Genomic DNA, 17,392 nt, shown 5'->3' with positions numbered 1-17,392 from the left:
TTATACAAATAAAATTGAATTGAATTGAATTGAATTAAGATCCTATTGCTCAGACCACATTCGGAGGTGGCCTCATTCTTTTAGCAGTATGTCCACAAATGTGTCCATGTTGAAGGACCACCTACTTAACTGTAAGTGCTCCTGTAAATACACAGAAAACACACTGTCTGATTAATGCTTAGTTCACTGTAATACAAATTACGTGTTTGGGTTCTCTTACCTGCCAAGATAAGCAACAGTTGTTTGTAGACACACACTGTTTCATCTCATTTTACCATTGACCACTGACACACCATTGTGTCCGTTTATTAGACCATTTAGTCCTATGCTCATGGCTACAACTGTTGGGCTGCCGATTAAAAATGACAATGTATTTGGTAGTTTGACTGGAACCAAACAAGTGTGAAAGCAACCTAAATCTCTTACTCAGGCAGCAACAACAACCAGTCACAATATTCTTATCATCGAGTGGCTTTCATCGTCAAATACAATTCAGGATTATGAAATGTTTTGTGTCTAAATGCAGTAGATTGTCCCACATTTTTTAAGGAAAATTTTCAGAAATTTTGTGCCAAAGACACAGGGCAAAGTACATGTACAATATACATACAATCTAAAAAAAAGTTAAAGTTATATAAAAATCAAATAATGGGGTTGCCAAAAAAAATGCAACATATTAATAAAAGTGCAGGGTATTGCCTATGAAAGCACATTTGAGTATGCAAACATTATTTTAGACGTGTTGATATGTTCATGGTTGTGTGTGATTTTGCGTGTGTTGTATATTCACTGTGTGGCCCAATGGGAGAAGCTATGAGAGAAAAGGAGTGGAGGGGGAGGCTAAGACGATGAAGCACACACACATGCATGCACACATTGCACTTTGAAACTAATGTCAGTCTGGCTTGTCACTGTGAATAGCCTCAGATCTTAAATAGTCTCCCCCCTAATCACGCACACATACAGGCACACACACATATATATACACACAGTTTAGGCTGTGTCTGGTCAGTCTAATCACTCAGTGGAAGTAGTCAGGAAGATCTGGTGCACATAGCTGCTCTGTGAAAGTAATGATTGGCCTGGACACACACACACACACACACAGTGTAGCACTGGTAGCATGGCAGTGCCTTTGACCTGGTTCCCTGTATTTAGAGCCTTTGACTTCCTGACTCCACTTATTGTTCTGGTCCCAACCATGTCAACCATTCATGTCCCACCCTAAGCCTGCTTTACTCCTTTACTCTCTCAACTGGGGGTATCTGCACCGAGAGAGTGAGCTGTGGCCAAAGAGAGAGAGAGAGAGAGAGAGATGGATAGAGTATGAATGACATGCCGAACAGAGGTGGGGGTGTTGGATTGTGCTGCATTGACACATAAAACCAGTGTTTCTCAGTTTTCAGATGTCTCATTGAAGGCTCTGTTCGCTTTGATATTTTAAGTAGGTATCACAACAAAAGGGCCAACAAATGGCAGGAGCGGTGCTGGAGGACTATTGCTGCAGCTAATGGAGGAGCTAGTGTGTGGTGCATGGGCAAGGGAGGAGGAGAGCTCCCTCCTCAGGGACAGGTAGAGTTACCAGGCGAGGGATACTCACATACTCCCCTTCTTCCTTTTCCTGCCAGGCCACAGGAGAAACCACTGGACAGTTTTAGCTTCATTATTTAGCAATTTGTATGCAGTCTTGTTTTCCCATACTGATATAGTGTATTCCTCGGGTGCCTAGTGTATGGGGTGGATATATCCATACTTTTTTCAATCTTCTCATTTCAACACCAACCATTACAGCACGTAAATTACCACAGATACGTTTCTGTCATTAATAGAAAATATGTGGTCATGTTTACTGAACAGCAGCCCCTATGTCCACAAGTGGCAGTTACAGGATATTGGATTTCCTCATGATTCTCTAAAGGCTGTTGCTTGATAGCATTGGACGATGACCCCCAGGAACAGTCCAGTGTTGCAGAATAAAAAAAAAATACAGCAGAAACACAGAAGGAAATACAACATAAATATAAGTTTTATGTTTATTTTTTCCTGTATTTGTTCAGATTTGTTGTCCTTGTTTAGCTGTATGTCTGTTTCTATATTTATTTCTGTTTGAATTGTGTGTATCATTGAGAAAACTTAAAAGCCAAATCAAAGTCAAAGTCAAATTCTTCACTTTGTTCACATAGCTAGTAAAGGTAATTCATATTTATATCGAAGTAGAAATTCATGTTTGACTAATCAGTGGTGTTCAGTACCTCAGAGTCTACCCCAATAGCCCCTGAGCCACCACAAAGAAAAGCTTTGGGAGCAAGCGGCAACCTCCATGGCTGGCAAATGAAGCCAACATGGAAGTGCAAAAAACTGCAGTTCCTCTAACGACCACTTGAGGGTGGCTACAGAAGTGAGTTAATCTCCATAAGGCCTCATACTAAAATGCCCAACTTTGCAGTATAAATAAACGTTTATAGCCTGATACAAAAATGGTTGATCTCTATAGCTAATTTTCCCATTCATTACAACTGTACAGGGGTTGAATCTTTACATAACTCACTTGTTTAAATTATATTAAGGCTTAAAGTTATCCATAATTAAGGGCATGGCCACTTTGAGTGACAGGTGGGTTCTGTCTTCATTCACCTACGTTTTACCTCTTTGCCCATTTTTGGATTGTCTGGATTCAGAATTCCCAAGATGGCGAAGGCAGTTCTGTCGATGGAGCTGACCAAACACCTGTGGGTGACGCCATGTTATTTAATTTAATTCAATTTTATTTGTATAGCGCCAATTCATAACAGAAGTTATCTCAGGACACTTTTCAAATAGAGCAGGTCTAGACCGAACTCCTTTAAAGACCAGTTACAAGACCCAACAGTAAACATCGAAGCAATCATTAACCTACAGGAGGCAAGGAAAAACTACTTTTAGACAGGGAAAAGAAAACCTAGGAAACAGACTTGGCTCTAGTGGGTGTTCATCCGCTTTGGCCAGGGGGGGAGAAGAAGAGAGAGAGAGAGAAGTGAGAAACAAGGAGAGAGACAGAGGACAGACAGTATGGATGCAAGCAACATACAGTGACAACCCAAACTACATGAATTGATGTATGTTTGATTGCTGAACTTGACAAACCGATATAACTAAAGACGATGACGATGAAGTCAGCTGAATCGATGGGTGCGACAGCGAGCAGTCGACCTACAGAAACAATCACGTAACTTTAGTGCAATTAAGAATTAATACTTTAATTAAATAACTATTAATAATACACATAATATAATCAGTGATTTAGCAATTGTACAAGCAGACCCTATTTGTGGCAGGAGGCTCTCACCAAGGATCCATGTAAAACCTGGAGACGAGAAACACGAAGAACCTTCGGAGAAGGAGTGAATTAGTAATCAGGAATACATAATTGGATTCATGGAATGAGGGCAGAAAAGATAGATGGAATGGGGCTCAGTGCCCATGGGTATTGTAATCCCCGATGGTCGAGTCTATACAGCATACATATAGAGATGGTCAGAGACTCACCGTAAACTGAAGGTCGGCCCATGTTCTACTTTTAGAACCTTTAGGACTGCAGATTGCATTCAGAGAAGCAAGTTTCTCGATGAGGGGAATAGGTACTAAAGTGACCTACCCATGAGAAATAAAGTGGTGCCTGACCATGAAGAGCTTTGTAGGTGAGGAGGAGGATTTTAAATTCTATTCTGAATTTTACAGGGAGCCAGTGCAGAGAAGCTAATACAGGAGAGATGTGATTTCTTTTCCTAGTTCCTGTCAGTACTCCTGCTGCAGCATTCTGAATTAATTGTAGCGTCTTAATGGACTTATTGGGGCTGCCTGATAATAAGGAACTGCAGTAATCCAGCCTAGAAGTAACACATGCATGGACTTTAGGTTGATATGTTAGCAGGCAGTCATGGCCAAGAACATCCACCACTAACCATATTAACAGTTGATTACCACTGTCAATTAAAAATATAGTGAAATATAAAAATAAAGTCAAAAGACAAAAAAAGGTCATCTACAGACCTGCAGTAGTGAGGCTGTACTTAGCTAGCTACATGCTAACATCAGCATGCTCACAGTGACAGTTCTGACAAGTATTAGTGTTTACATTGTTCACCATCTTAGTAAGCATGTTAGCAGTTCATCAGGGTGTTAGATAAGTTCCCCAAAATCCTTAACAATCAATTCAGTACATTTCACTCAAAACCAGTAATGTGTCCATTAATGTTTGCACAAAAGTTTGTGTCAATCCATCTTTTAGTTATTTCATGGGGGGACTGGAGGAAATGTTGCATCAAATCAGAGAAAGGAACAGAAAACAGACGTGGAGAAAGAGAACTGAATGTGACGTCAAAGTAGTAGTGCAGCTCATTCAAAAAACACAGAGAGAGGTGGGGACAGTTATCTAATATTAACCATCATAGTTAATATTTAATGGCGGGAATCAAAGATGCATCACACACACACACAGGCACATGCACACACACTGCTTCGACACCGTAATTCTGCTTCCCATGATGCACATCATAATTTCTGTGAGTTTTCACCTCTCCCGACTGCAAACCAGGTTTTGATGCTCACTATCCCTGTTGATAGTCCTGTCAGCCAGTATGCCTCCTTTTCCGCCGGCCAACAGGTTTAAACAACACAGTGGTGCTGGCATCACGTAACCACACCACCACTAGCTTCTGCAGCCGTGATCACAAAAGCCTGGACATTTGAGTTTGCCAGGAGGATGAGTAGGAATCACTAAATTGTGGTCCATTGCCCTTGAGGGTTAATGATGAGATGTACAGCAGGCTTGCATCACTGACCGGCTGGCTGGCTCGTTATTATAGTGAGCATGGCTTTGGTTTTGTTGATAACTGGCCTGCTTTCTGGGGCTGCCCCAATCGGCTGAAAGTGGATGGGCTTTGACCTACAGGTTAATATAGGACAGGTTGCTCTGCAGTACTATATCAATACCCAAACATGGGCTCCCTCCCAGTCTCAAACCATTTTTAATTGGGGATTTCATACATTTCACCCAGGACAGTGTCACAGAAGCACACAGTGAAACTTTGGGCCTTGCTGTTGGTGTATTACTATTCCTATGCTTATTATTGAGATGAAAAGTAAAGTTGACTACTATAATTACAGCTAGATTGCACATATTAGAGATATTAAATGTCTTCTATTTCACAGCAAAACAATGACAAACTAAATGTTTGGCCTGAGGTTATAAAGAAAGGGTTACAAAGGAAGAGAGATGATAAAAAAGCTGAGTAATATTATTCTATATATTATTATTATTATTATATTATTCTTCTCTCCACCTTTTCTCCTTCCTTCCTCTTATTCTTCCACTTTTCGTCGATCCCCTGCTTCTTTTCCTGTTCCTTCTCTCGTCTTTTTCTGTAATTTAATTTCTCCTAAAATGTTTCCCCCTCCATGCATTCCCTTCATCTCATCCCAATTCCTCTCCCTTCCCCTCGCCCTCTCCCTTCCTTCATTCTTCCCCATTCACTAATCTTTCCTCCACGCTCGGCTCCTCTTCTCCCCCCAGTCTGCTCTCCTTTCAATTGCCTCTTCCTTTCCTTTACTTATCTCCTCTGTCCTCTAACTGCTTCCTCTCTCCCTCCATTCTCTCCTCTCCTGTCCTCTCATTTCCTCTCATCCCACTCCATCCCTTTTTTCTCCTCAGAGATTTTCTCCCACGGGAGGTGGCAGAAGCTAATCCCAAAAAGCTGTTTTTAAAGGGCGGCAGAGAAGCAGCGGCCCTCCCCTTCAAAACACCCACAAACCTAACACCTTTTATATTCTTCCTCATTTCCTTCATTCCTGTTTGATTGCAGACTTGTCTAATAAAGCGTATACTTCCATAAGCACTCTCTGGCTTTATATTTTCATCATCCTCTCCCCTGACCAGTTGACCAGAGTCACTGCAGAGCTGTGTGTGTGTGTACAGCATTGTTTGCTGGGGCGGCACTTTGGGGATTGCCGCTATGAGAAGCTGGACGTATAGCACTGAGTGGGCAGAGAAAGCTCACTCAAGCCTGGAGTTATAATGAGGTCTTGTAATAAACAGATAACACTGTTTGATTCTGTACTGCTCCTCAATCTCAACTAGTTAATGCTCCCTCTTTTTAATTTTAATTGCACTATCCCACTTGGCAATATTGCTCATTTTCTTTTAAAAAAAATAAAAATGCAAACATCTCCCACGGAGGCAGAGAACAAAGCGAAAACAGGCTTCCGGCTTGCCTTTCATTTCATGTTTTAATAAACTCATAAAAAGAAATATTTTGATTTCAACAACAGAGAGACATATTGCCTCCCAGTGTACGAGAATCTCTTCGGCATGAAATTGTTAAATGTGCTCTAAATAAGGTGGCAATGAAACGTAAAATGACTGGCTGGTATCGGCGGTGGGTTGGGAAGACGGAGGGAAAGGCTCAGGCGGATTCTGGAGGAGGTGATAAGGAGAATTGGTTGGGGAAGGAGGAAGAGGAGATGAGAGGGGGATGAGGAAGGAGGTATAAGGGAGGGAATGCAAAAGTGTAGAGGGAGAAAGAAGAGAAGAAAACAAGAAGAGGGAAGGAAATTGGACAAGGAATGAGAGAGCTAGGGAAAGTAGTAGGGGAGGATATGGAGGGTACAGATGGGGTGGCAGAAGATGAGAAGATAATAAGAGGAAGAGAGCATAAGAAGAAAAGGGGAAGGTAAGGGAGGAGATTGGGGCAGGTAAGCGACAAGGCAAGGAAAAGAAAAAACAGAGTTATAATGTTAGAGAAAAATGGGTATTACAGAGAAGAAGAGGGGAAAGGAAATGGCAAAATGACAAAAAGCAGGAGGGGAAAAGGATGAGAGAACATAGAAGCTTGGGGAGAGATGTGATCAGGTAAGAGAGGAACAATGGAGGAGAGCAAGAGAATAGTACAAACAGGATTAGACAGGAGATGAGAGGAAAATAAGCTGAGACGACACCTGGGGAGGAGAGAAGGAGAGACGGGAGGAGGGAAGCAGAGTAAAACTGAGGAAAAGTGACGAGTGGGGAGGCAGGAGAAGGTGAGGAAGAGAGGAGATACGGGAGGATTGGAGGAGAATATATAGCGAACACAATGGATTTGGATGGCAGAGTTAGAGACCTCCAAATCCCCTGAAGAAAACAACACAGTGAGGCAGGGAAAGACAGAGCCCTGCATGAGGGGAGATAGAGGTAAACCACACTGGATTCTCACTCGCAGCCAGAACCAGCCTACATTTTCTGCACTCTCTCTGGCCCCCGAACCAACAATGTAACCCAGCGTAGCTTCCAAAAGCACACACCATGCAGCAGCTGCATAATCCAAATTCCAAAGGCATGTAATTAGAAGAGTTAAATTGGGAGCGGGAACTGTTGTGTGTCGTGAGAGGCGGGCGCTTATTTAGAAAATGCCAAATCGCCTCATGTTGTAAAGTTGCAAACCAGATTTTGCAGAGCACAACATTTCCATTACTGCTTGTACTGTGAAATCCTTAAAATATATGAATATATATCTCTAAATGAAATTCTGTGTTATTATGAGCTTAAGTAGAATTATGATGTGAAATTAATCTCTGGAATCCAACAGTGTAAACTGCTAATATGACAGAAATGACCACTTTACTCTAACTGTTACTCTTTATTACCTGGAGCGAAAATGTACCTCAGTGAGGTACCAAACTCAATAAAAAGGGAGATCATCGCTGACAGATGATGGTTTTTAAAAGAGTTGTAATGTGAGATTTGTTACTTTAGGCATTGAGGGTTCCTGAAGTATAGGTCCTATTCATTCAGCATTGTATTCCCAGTTACTACAACTAAACATTTCTGAATTTGTTTCTTGTCTTATTTGTGCCATTGGATGGCTTCTTCTCCACAACATCAGCTGAGGTGGTTATCACAAAACCATTCTCACAAAATTATTTATGGGGATCACATAAACCTGCAGTATAATTGTGTTTCTAGGGGACTCCTGTGCTCTCTGTTGAAGAAGATTGAAGATATCATTGAAACAAAACTTTGACGGGGGAATTTACAAAGAGGAAATACAGGAACTTGACACTGAGTGAATTTCAATAACACTGAATGAAAGTAAAATATGACATTGTTTATTAAAAATATTGGTGTGCATTTTTGCCAGAGGATTAGCTAGCTTATTTATCTATAAGCCGAATGCAATGTTTAAAGCCTACAATCGAACTTCATTGACATCTCCTTCACTCTGCTGTTTGTCTGCCAGAGCTATTTAAAACATGTGTGGTTGTGCAATCTTTAGTGTTTACCTAGTCACAATGTCTGATGAAACAATTTCATCAACATTAGTAATAGTTAATGCATGCTGAAGATGATAATCTAATGTTTTTGGGCTATCCTACTTAAACTCACAGTTAAAAAAGGACAGTCACAGATTTGATTGTAGCCAGTAGCCTGTCTTTTTTAGCAGCTGCTTTCACATTATGTGAACTCTCAAGAAACCCTTGGATTATTGACTGCCAAACAGCTGAAGTGGAAAGCAAACTGTTAACAACTGAGTTATGAAGAAATAGATATAAGGAGAAATTTGGTTAAAAAACAAGACAATAAAATCAGTAATGGGAATACATTATGCATGAGTGTCCATGAAGAAAATATACGAAGAAATGTGAGTGGAGGTGAAGTTATTTTTGTGAACCCAACAGTCACATTGTTGCGGTCATTATCACTTTACATGAGAGTGTCTCTGTGTTTGTTTTCTTACCTTGTGGTTGTAAAGGCCATCTCACTGTTCCTTTCAATAGGAATAATCTGTTAATTGATTTGTAGTTTAAACAGATTTAGAAGCCATCAGGCTGTTATGGCCACATTATTTTACATTGTGGTTTGTAGCAGTAGCAATACAGGGTACTAAAGTAAAGTAAAATTACATTCTTACATACTCTCATGAAGTTAAAGTAAAATCTGGTATCAAATCGGAGAAAGTAGAAACAAACTTGAGTGATTTCCTTTGTGTAAGAGCCTTATTAAGGTTAAATGTATATTTATACTGCAATGTAGGTACATACATAGGTGTAATTGTGTGTTTATGCATATGTGTGTGGTTTGCTAGGATGTACAAAGAATCTAACTGACAAAGTGCAGAGTGACTGAATTTATAAAATAAAGAAATTAAATGTGTGAAAGAACACAGGGAGCATCATGACACATTTGACGACTGAAAACTGATGATAATTTGCAACAATTTAAGAGAGACGTATAATTATGACACTTCAGTGTTATTACATGAGGGTTAAAGTTCAAGTCTGATACTATGAATAAGTTAGGTCATGTGATGATTTCTGAGACAACTTGATGACAACTGAGCGAAATTCAAATTTCCATGGTATGTAAGTTCTCAAGCTACACTGGTAAAATCCATTCAAATCAACTATCTGCAAGAAGAGGAAAGGGACGACTTTTAAACTTTAACATCAGCCTGCGACAGGGAAAAGACAGAGGACTAGACCTGCAAACAAACTGGGTGGCCATGGTGTAAGTGCAGGCCAACCACCAAAGCCGCAAGCCATCCATTACAATCATTAGAACATACAACTTGTTGGGTATTATCCCTTACATGGGACACCCAGCCAATCAGAATTAAGGGTTCTCAGTGGTTCCTCAGTCACACAGTTGTGGGTCTACCTGTGACAGTCCATGATAGCGTTGATATTTAAGACATGTATTTTCTATTTGTTTTAAAAGAAATAAAGTAGCAACAAAATCAGGTACTTGGCAGGCCCTGACACACTTGTCAATGTTGGGCCATTAGTGAGCATCTGTAGCCCAAGTTTTTACGGTGGTCCCTCACTGTTGGCAATTCCGATAGGTGACAGAAATCACTCTGAAGTGAATCAGTGCATGAGAAGAGAGACGGAAGGGAACACTTTTTGGCTAAGACACAGGCGACATGAGTCTGAAGCAGTGATTCCAACCATGGCTATACAGACTCTCAAACCTCCTCAACTAAAATTCCACCAAACCTTTACACCAAACCAACCTGTCAGCAGAGTCTCTACTGTCTCTGGTGGGCTGTGTTTTGAATGGAGTCTCTAAGACCACATTCAGACTGCAGACAGGTGGCCCAAATCAGATTTTTTTGGGGTCAAGTGACCAGGTCAGACTTCTTCAGAAGTAGTGTGAACACTCAAATCTTGCCCAGATCTGATTTTTTAAAATCAGATTTAAGACCACTTCCATATGTTGTCCTGAATCAGACCCAGGGTCTGATTTTTTTCAATGCGGCTGCAGTGTGAACAACCAAGGCGGATTTTGGATTGCGACTTTAACGTCAATTCTACATCGACATTTGTTCACAATTCTGCGCCCAGGAGGAGGCGGGGCGTGGCAATATCAGAGCAATTGACGAAAGCATGGCAGACACTGTTGACATCCATATGTACTTCTGTAAACCATAGACATCATGTCTATGCTGTAAACAGCGTGCTGCGTGTGACGTCATACGTCATGTCTTCTTCTGCGCATGCGAGTCACTTCGGGGCTGTAGGAATGTTCACACTGGAGTCTGATGACGGACGCATTTAAATTATAATGTGAACAACCACGCAAAAAAATCGGATCTCAGCAAAAAAATCGGAATTGAGCATTAAGACCTGCAGTGTGAACGTAGCCTATGCTGCACATGCTCACAGAATAACCACTGTTAATGTGAAACATCTCATTTAAGAGATATAACAAGACGGCCCTTGATGAAGAGTTCCAGTTACATGTCTGCAGCTAATATGACTTCTCCTCAACTCTGACATTTTATTTAGAGCACTCAGCCCCAGGGCTTGGAACACAGAGCTTTCCATTTGGCACCAGTTTGGCTCCATGAACACACTCATCCACATACAAACAGCTCTGCGCACACGCTACCCTGCTACCACACTAAGGGGTTCAAATACACACAAACCCACCTATACATGAGGGAATCATGCAAGTATGTATTTTCACTTACACACATACACATGTATATGCATATATAATATTTCTATATTTACAAAGACATAAACAAACCAATATCCATATAAACAGAAATATTTGTTTTTTAGCGGTGCACAGATAGAAGCATGTGAACACTCACATACACATGCACACTCACTAGCACACACTTGGCTTACAGCAAATCTCATGCATATGAAGGAGTGCTGGCATGAGCAGCTCTGCAGGGGAATGTTAGCTCCTCATGCCCGTGTCTCATTCTGATCCCCCAGGGAGCACAAAGAACTAAGTGATGCCCAACACACACACACACACATACATACACAGATATACAGGCAGAGAGAGGGCAGAGGAGAACACACAATTCTCAAACGGACCACATGCCAAATGTGTCGATGGATTTATTTAGGAGCCAGGTGCACACATACATGTATACACACACACAAACAAACACACACAGAAGCAAGAGGCCATCGCTGTAGAGTCAGTGGCACTAAAGCCCTGGCGCCATTACCCACAAGTCTTGGTGTGCCAGTACCCATCATCCTTTGCTTAAATCTTGAGCCCAGAAGGTGAAAAAAAGGATGGGATGAGGGAAGAGTAAAAAAAAAAAACACAGCTCCATAAAACAGAGATAGGGAAAAAATGGAAAACATTTTTGTAAAACTTTGAAAAACAATGAGGGGAAAAGAAAAGAACAGAAATGAGGACAGATGAAGCATGAGAAGGAAATGCACGGTCTGGTGTGGAGTATGACGCACAAAACATCCATGGAGCATATTGGGATATGTTTTTGCCCAGGCATTTTTTTTTACTATCCAGTCTGAAATTGGTACTGGTATTTGACTGTTTTAGAATAAACTTACATGCTGTAAATGTTGAGAGTTTTCTTGCAAACTAACACAATCAAGGAAAATTTATTTGAATGGCACTTTTCAACAAGGAGGCAATTCAGAGTGCTTTACAGAAGACATTTAAAAAAGTAACACAAGGCAATTTAAAAGATACAAATCAGATCAAATTGAATAAAACAGAACACAGGAAAACAATTTCCAATTTAATTTGTTTGTGAGATTTAATCTCTGCTGGTAACTAGCAAGAAGCCTTCTTATTTCTTCTCTGCTCTGTTCCGGAGCATTGATACATTTCTTGGTGTGCAGTCCAACCTAATCACAACACATTGCTCTATAGTGCCGCTGGTGAAAAACTGCACCATTATTTTTCCATATATACAATTTTGCAAACTTTGCTGGTAGATAAGTTGGGAATGTGTTATGACTATTACTGTGTTACATGTTTAATTAACTGCATTGCTTTGACCCTTCAGACTCATATGATGTATTCATCTTAACTGTCACTAAAATTAAGGCAGAACTTGTTTATTTTCCAAGGTTAACATATGTTTTTCCAGTTTCAGGGATTATATTTTATGTTACCTGTTTTCTCCTTATTTGGAATATCAATTTATTATCCATTACTGTCCTTAATATTTTTACTGTACTCTCCTTGGGAGGGCTGTTGACAGCAGAAGTGTTAGCTCTACATCGTTCCATAGTTTATTACCGCACAGGGATGAGATTAACAGTAGAGGCCTGAGGTAAGAATCATACTCATACGTACAGGAACTTTACTCCTGCACCATCCATGCACCAAACAGGCCAATGTCTCCCCTCCATCATATCTGCCATTTTTTTGCAAATACAGCCCCCAAAATCTTACAGACTGGACCTTTAAGTTAGACAATTGCTTTTTATACTTTTGTAATGCTTCTTTATTTTCTCTATTGCAGCAGTGTTTGTGTCGTTCTTTTTTTAATGGAACTGAAATGGCATCTTTACTTTTCTCTTGAGGCGCAACACGGGGAACAGTTGGGGAAAGTCTCGTATTTGGCATCTAAACAGTTAAAGTGCAATTTGTATTGTTTGAGAAACTTTAACGCTTAACCCTTAGATGCATGAGTGACTGGAACCCTACACTTCTTCCATAAGTGGGGTCTAAAATGACCCGTCACCCGTATTAGAATCAATTGTGTTTTTAATGCCATTTTTGTCATTTAGTTAAGAGAATAATCATTTGCTATTATACTTTGTAAAAAATTTTTTTATATTTTTGTCCACACAAGAATGATTACACGTATGAAATTATTTTTATTTTTCACTTTTTCAACATTTTTGGAAAAATGGTTTGAAAAATGTTGAAAAACATTTTTTAAAATTGAAAAGAAGTCAACATTAACAAAAATTACACAACAGCAAATAGAAACAATGTCAATATCAATTTTGGTGTGTACATGTGTGTGGTTGTTTGTGGTGTGTGTGTGTGTGTTGTGTGTTGTGTGCATGTGTTTGTGTGTTGGTGTGTGTGTGTGTATTTCAAGATTCTAGTCCAAATCCCATAACTGCCTCTTCATCCCATCTGTTAAGACCATTTCAACTGTAACCTAGCAAACATAAAAAAAAAAAAAAAAATAAGAAGAGAATGTTTTGGAATGACAAGCAAACCTATTGATCAATATGTAGCTATATAAATAAATGGCACACACGCATGCACACAACCACAGACCACACACAATACATACAGTAATGTTAGCTAGCTTGGTTTAGCTAGCTATTGTGGATCCTAACTTTAAAAGTAGTAACTTTGTTGATACATGAATAATAACACATGTAGTCCATGAATGACCACACACACACAGATCTCTGAGGTGAAAAAATGAAGATTAATACTTACATGTATCAGATCTTGCCTGTGTAAAATAAATCTTCTTTAAGGGGTTGACCCACTTATGATATAGTCTGTGTGGTCCTTAAAATACATATTCCTGGACAGTCCACCAGTGGATAAGAGTCAAAGATTCCCATGAAAATCCCATAAAAATAATTGCGGTGTCATTTTTGACCCACTTATGGAAGCTTGGGTAGTAATACAAAAACGTTAAATTTTGAAAAATGTATTAAAAGGTAAGTTTTAAATTTTCAATGGCATTATACAATAACATGTTTTTTGGAGGTAATACATGGAATATGAAACGATAACAACTTTTTCATTACAAAGATATTGCAAGAAAACGACCTCACCGGGTCATTTTAGACCCACTTATGCATCTAAGGGTTAAAGCTTAAAGCTACTATAGTGTGTGTGTTGTAATCTTTACATTCCCGCAATCACAGGGTGTCAGCTCACTAATCTGCAAGGTGTAGCAAGGTGTGATCTGCAGAGCCAGACTGCACAGCAAACATCCAGTATTCCTCCAGGTAGGCCCTGTGTTTCTGTAAGAATATCTCAGGCCTTTGCTGCTGCTTGGCACAGTTCTTAATCTCAATGAGCAGACGTGCCAGCCACAACCATCCAATTCAGGCCTTGGCCACTGGCTCATCTGCTGCCTTGCAGCAAAACAGCCTGCTGGTCCGATCACTGCCTTTCTTCTGCCTCGCCACTGACTCTTTGTTTTCATTTACCTGTTTTCTTATGGACTGCAAATCAGACGATCTAGTGTCCTGGACATTATCGGAGTTTTTTTCATGTTGTTTACCAGACTGTCACATCAAAGTGTCTTGTCTGATAATATAAGTTTACTTGTGAATTTCTTTTTTTGAAAGGATTTTCAAAAAGTCTGAAATTTGCAGCTTGGTAGATTAGAGATTCATATTGTGACTTTTCTCTCACCTCATTCAAAGCTTATTTCTCCTTGCTGCTTTGGTAACACAAAGGTTTGACACTTTTAATACTGTAGCAGTTTGGTAGTCATGTGTTTAAGAGGCAACAGTCAACTAGTAGTCCCAGTCAAATTAATTAATCCTTGATGAAGAAAATATACAGTCTCCAAGTAAAGTGTCAAAGGGTATCCACTCAATAAACTTTATATGTCCTAAAATTTACGGATTGAAGGAAATCTAATAATTTTTGTGGGTGATTGTGTAGTAATGCAATATAGAATGCCTCCCAGGTGAAATATAACCTACTTTGTTGCATCCATGGAGGTCTTCCACCTGCATTCAAGGGATTTTAATTAATGAGTTTTAGAAATGTTGGTAGGCGTATTTTGGAACCTGGGACAAAACCAGGCTAGCTGTTTCTCCATGTTTCCAGTATTTATGGTGAGCTTGGCTTAACACACCGATGCTCACTAATCACTCACAAACCGTCAGATCATCAGACGCTTGTCTCCTTACCGTGCATGGTTAGGGCCCACTCTCTGGAACTGTGCCATCTTTTAAAACAACCTTAAGACCTAATTTTTCTCTCAGGCCTCCTCTCACTTTTGGGGATGTGTGGGAGGGAATTAATACCTTTATAATTTATTCTTGTTTTATTTTATTTTGCTCGTATTTGTTGTGTGTGAAGCACATTGGGCTTGCATTGCATCTATCTGCAGACTCATCTCACTCACTCTGCACCGACTTTAGCACCCAAAGAGGAGGAACCTGATTTCAATTCATCCTTATCCAGCAAACAATCAGTTTGTCCAAATTCATCTGGACTCACACAGGGAAGAGGTTTTGGATACAGTTACAACCTTTATGAGAATGGGTTGTGTTGAAGATGTGTATCAATATAAACCAATAACATAATGATTTCATCATTCTACTCTACACAAGGACTCCATTGTCATCACACTAAATTCCTAATTTCCGATAATACTGCTGGTACTGTTTGCCAAATTCCATTTAAATCAACATGTGCAAGGATCACGAGTCAGTTAACGTAACAGGGTTGAGTATACACCTGCAAGCACTCACAAAATTGTTCAAAAGTGTACCTACACTAACACACACACACATACTCACACACACAAACACACACACACTGCCCATGTGCACTGATGCATGCACAGACTCAGGCAGTTAGCTTTCATTAAAAAGAGATTTAATTACTCTGTATCTTAATTGAAATGACACACAGAAACCCAGAGAAAGAAATACAGGCAGGAAAAAAGGAGTGAGAGTGACAAGACAAATGCAGGAAAAAGCAACGGGGGAAAAAAGACAGAGGAAAAAGCCGCCTGCTGTTTTAATTTGAAAGTAATATCTGTCTCATTAAATGCCCTCCTGATATTTCTGCTTGGGTTCTTTCTGAAACCTGACTGGGATCATTACAGTGACAGCAGGCAGACACCATGCTCTGATTATGAGCATGTTATCCCTGAATCATGTGCACTTACAGTTTCTTAGGTCACCGTTTGAAATAGTCTCATGAAACTGGGGCTCAGACAGGCGGAGACACCAAGAGAGCTGAGAGAAATGGCCAACTCAAGATGGGTTTTTGCAAGTAGGTTTTTCATTTTCTTTTAAAAGTTTCCTCTTTTCATGATCAAGACTGTAATCAGTCCTTTCTTGCCTGCAAGGAAACATTAGTATTACATTATTGTCTTGTGAATACTGTAGCATTTTTTGTTGTTGTTGTTGTGAGAGAATTCATTTTTGCATTTCTGTATCTACAAAATCATTTTACAGTATTTATAACACTACCTGAACAGTCATGTTTCTGTACTTTCATCACAACAAAATACAGATGATATATATATATATTTTTGTTTTGTTTTGTTTTGTTTTGTTTTGTTCGCAATTGTACTCAGCTAGACTGAATATCATGGACAACAACCATCCTATCTCATTATCTTCTCCAGCAGGTGTATGGAGTGTTTTCATAGGGATCCATTGCTTCAAAAGGAAGCAGTAAGCTGAACAAAACAAGCACTCCTCTTGCCAAGGAGGACTCTGCAGCCAGACAGTACGCAGCTACCAAACTCCTCTTGGCTTCAACTCAACATTCCTAAAGTTGTTTAGGAATAGGTGTATTAGGGTATGAAAATATAGAATTGAAATGAATGGAAAATAAATCTTGTATGACTGTGTGGGAGAATGTATACAGTTGATAATGGAGTGTTTGGTTTAATTCAAACCACAGCAGGGTAAACAAAATAATGTAAAAACTGACTATGACAGAGATGTGTGTGTGTGTGTGCTTGTGTGGTTATGCATGTGTGGAAAGACAGCAAAACAGCAAGCAAGAATTCTCTAACTTTTCTCAAGGTAAAAAAAAAGCTCAAAGGTTATCAGAAGTGTTTTTTTTTTTGGATCTCAAAGGAAAGTTTGCAACTCTGAATAACATTTATTTTTCAAAGACAAATCCCCTGTTACAGCTAAAATTGATGTTTTATTATACACTGTAATGTTGCCAGAGGACACATGAAATACTAGACGGTGATGGACATTAAATGGTCTAAGATGTAATCAGTGCCAAATCCAAAAATCCTGGTTTAAAAGAGCATGTTTTCTCTTTACTCAACCTCACAGGGATTTCTTAATGTGGACAATCTTCCAAGGTACGAGTGTTTGTGTCTTTAAGCAACTAATTAGTTAGCAACCAAGATTGGGCTCATAATAGGCATTTATGAAGGGGTTTTAAGTCTAGTAATATTGTCAC

Source organism: Morone saxatilis, unplaced genomic scaffold (assembly GCF_004916995.1).
Source record: "Morone saxatilis isolate NCDOM2014 unplaced genomic scaffold, NCSU_SB_2.0 Contig18, whole genome shotgun sequence".
NCBI classification, from domain to species: Eukaryota; Metazoa; Chordata; class Actinopteri; family Moronidae; genus Morone; species Morone saxatilis.
The sequence above is the reverse complement of the archived record's forward strand: the minus strand, read 5'-3'. Positions refer to the sequence as shown.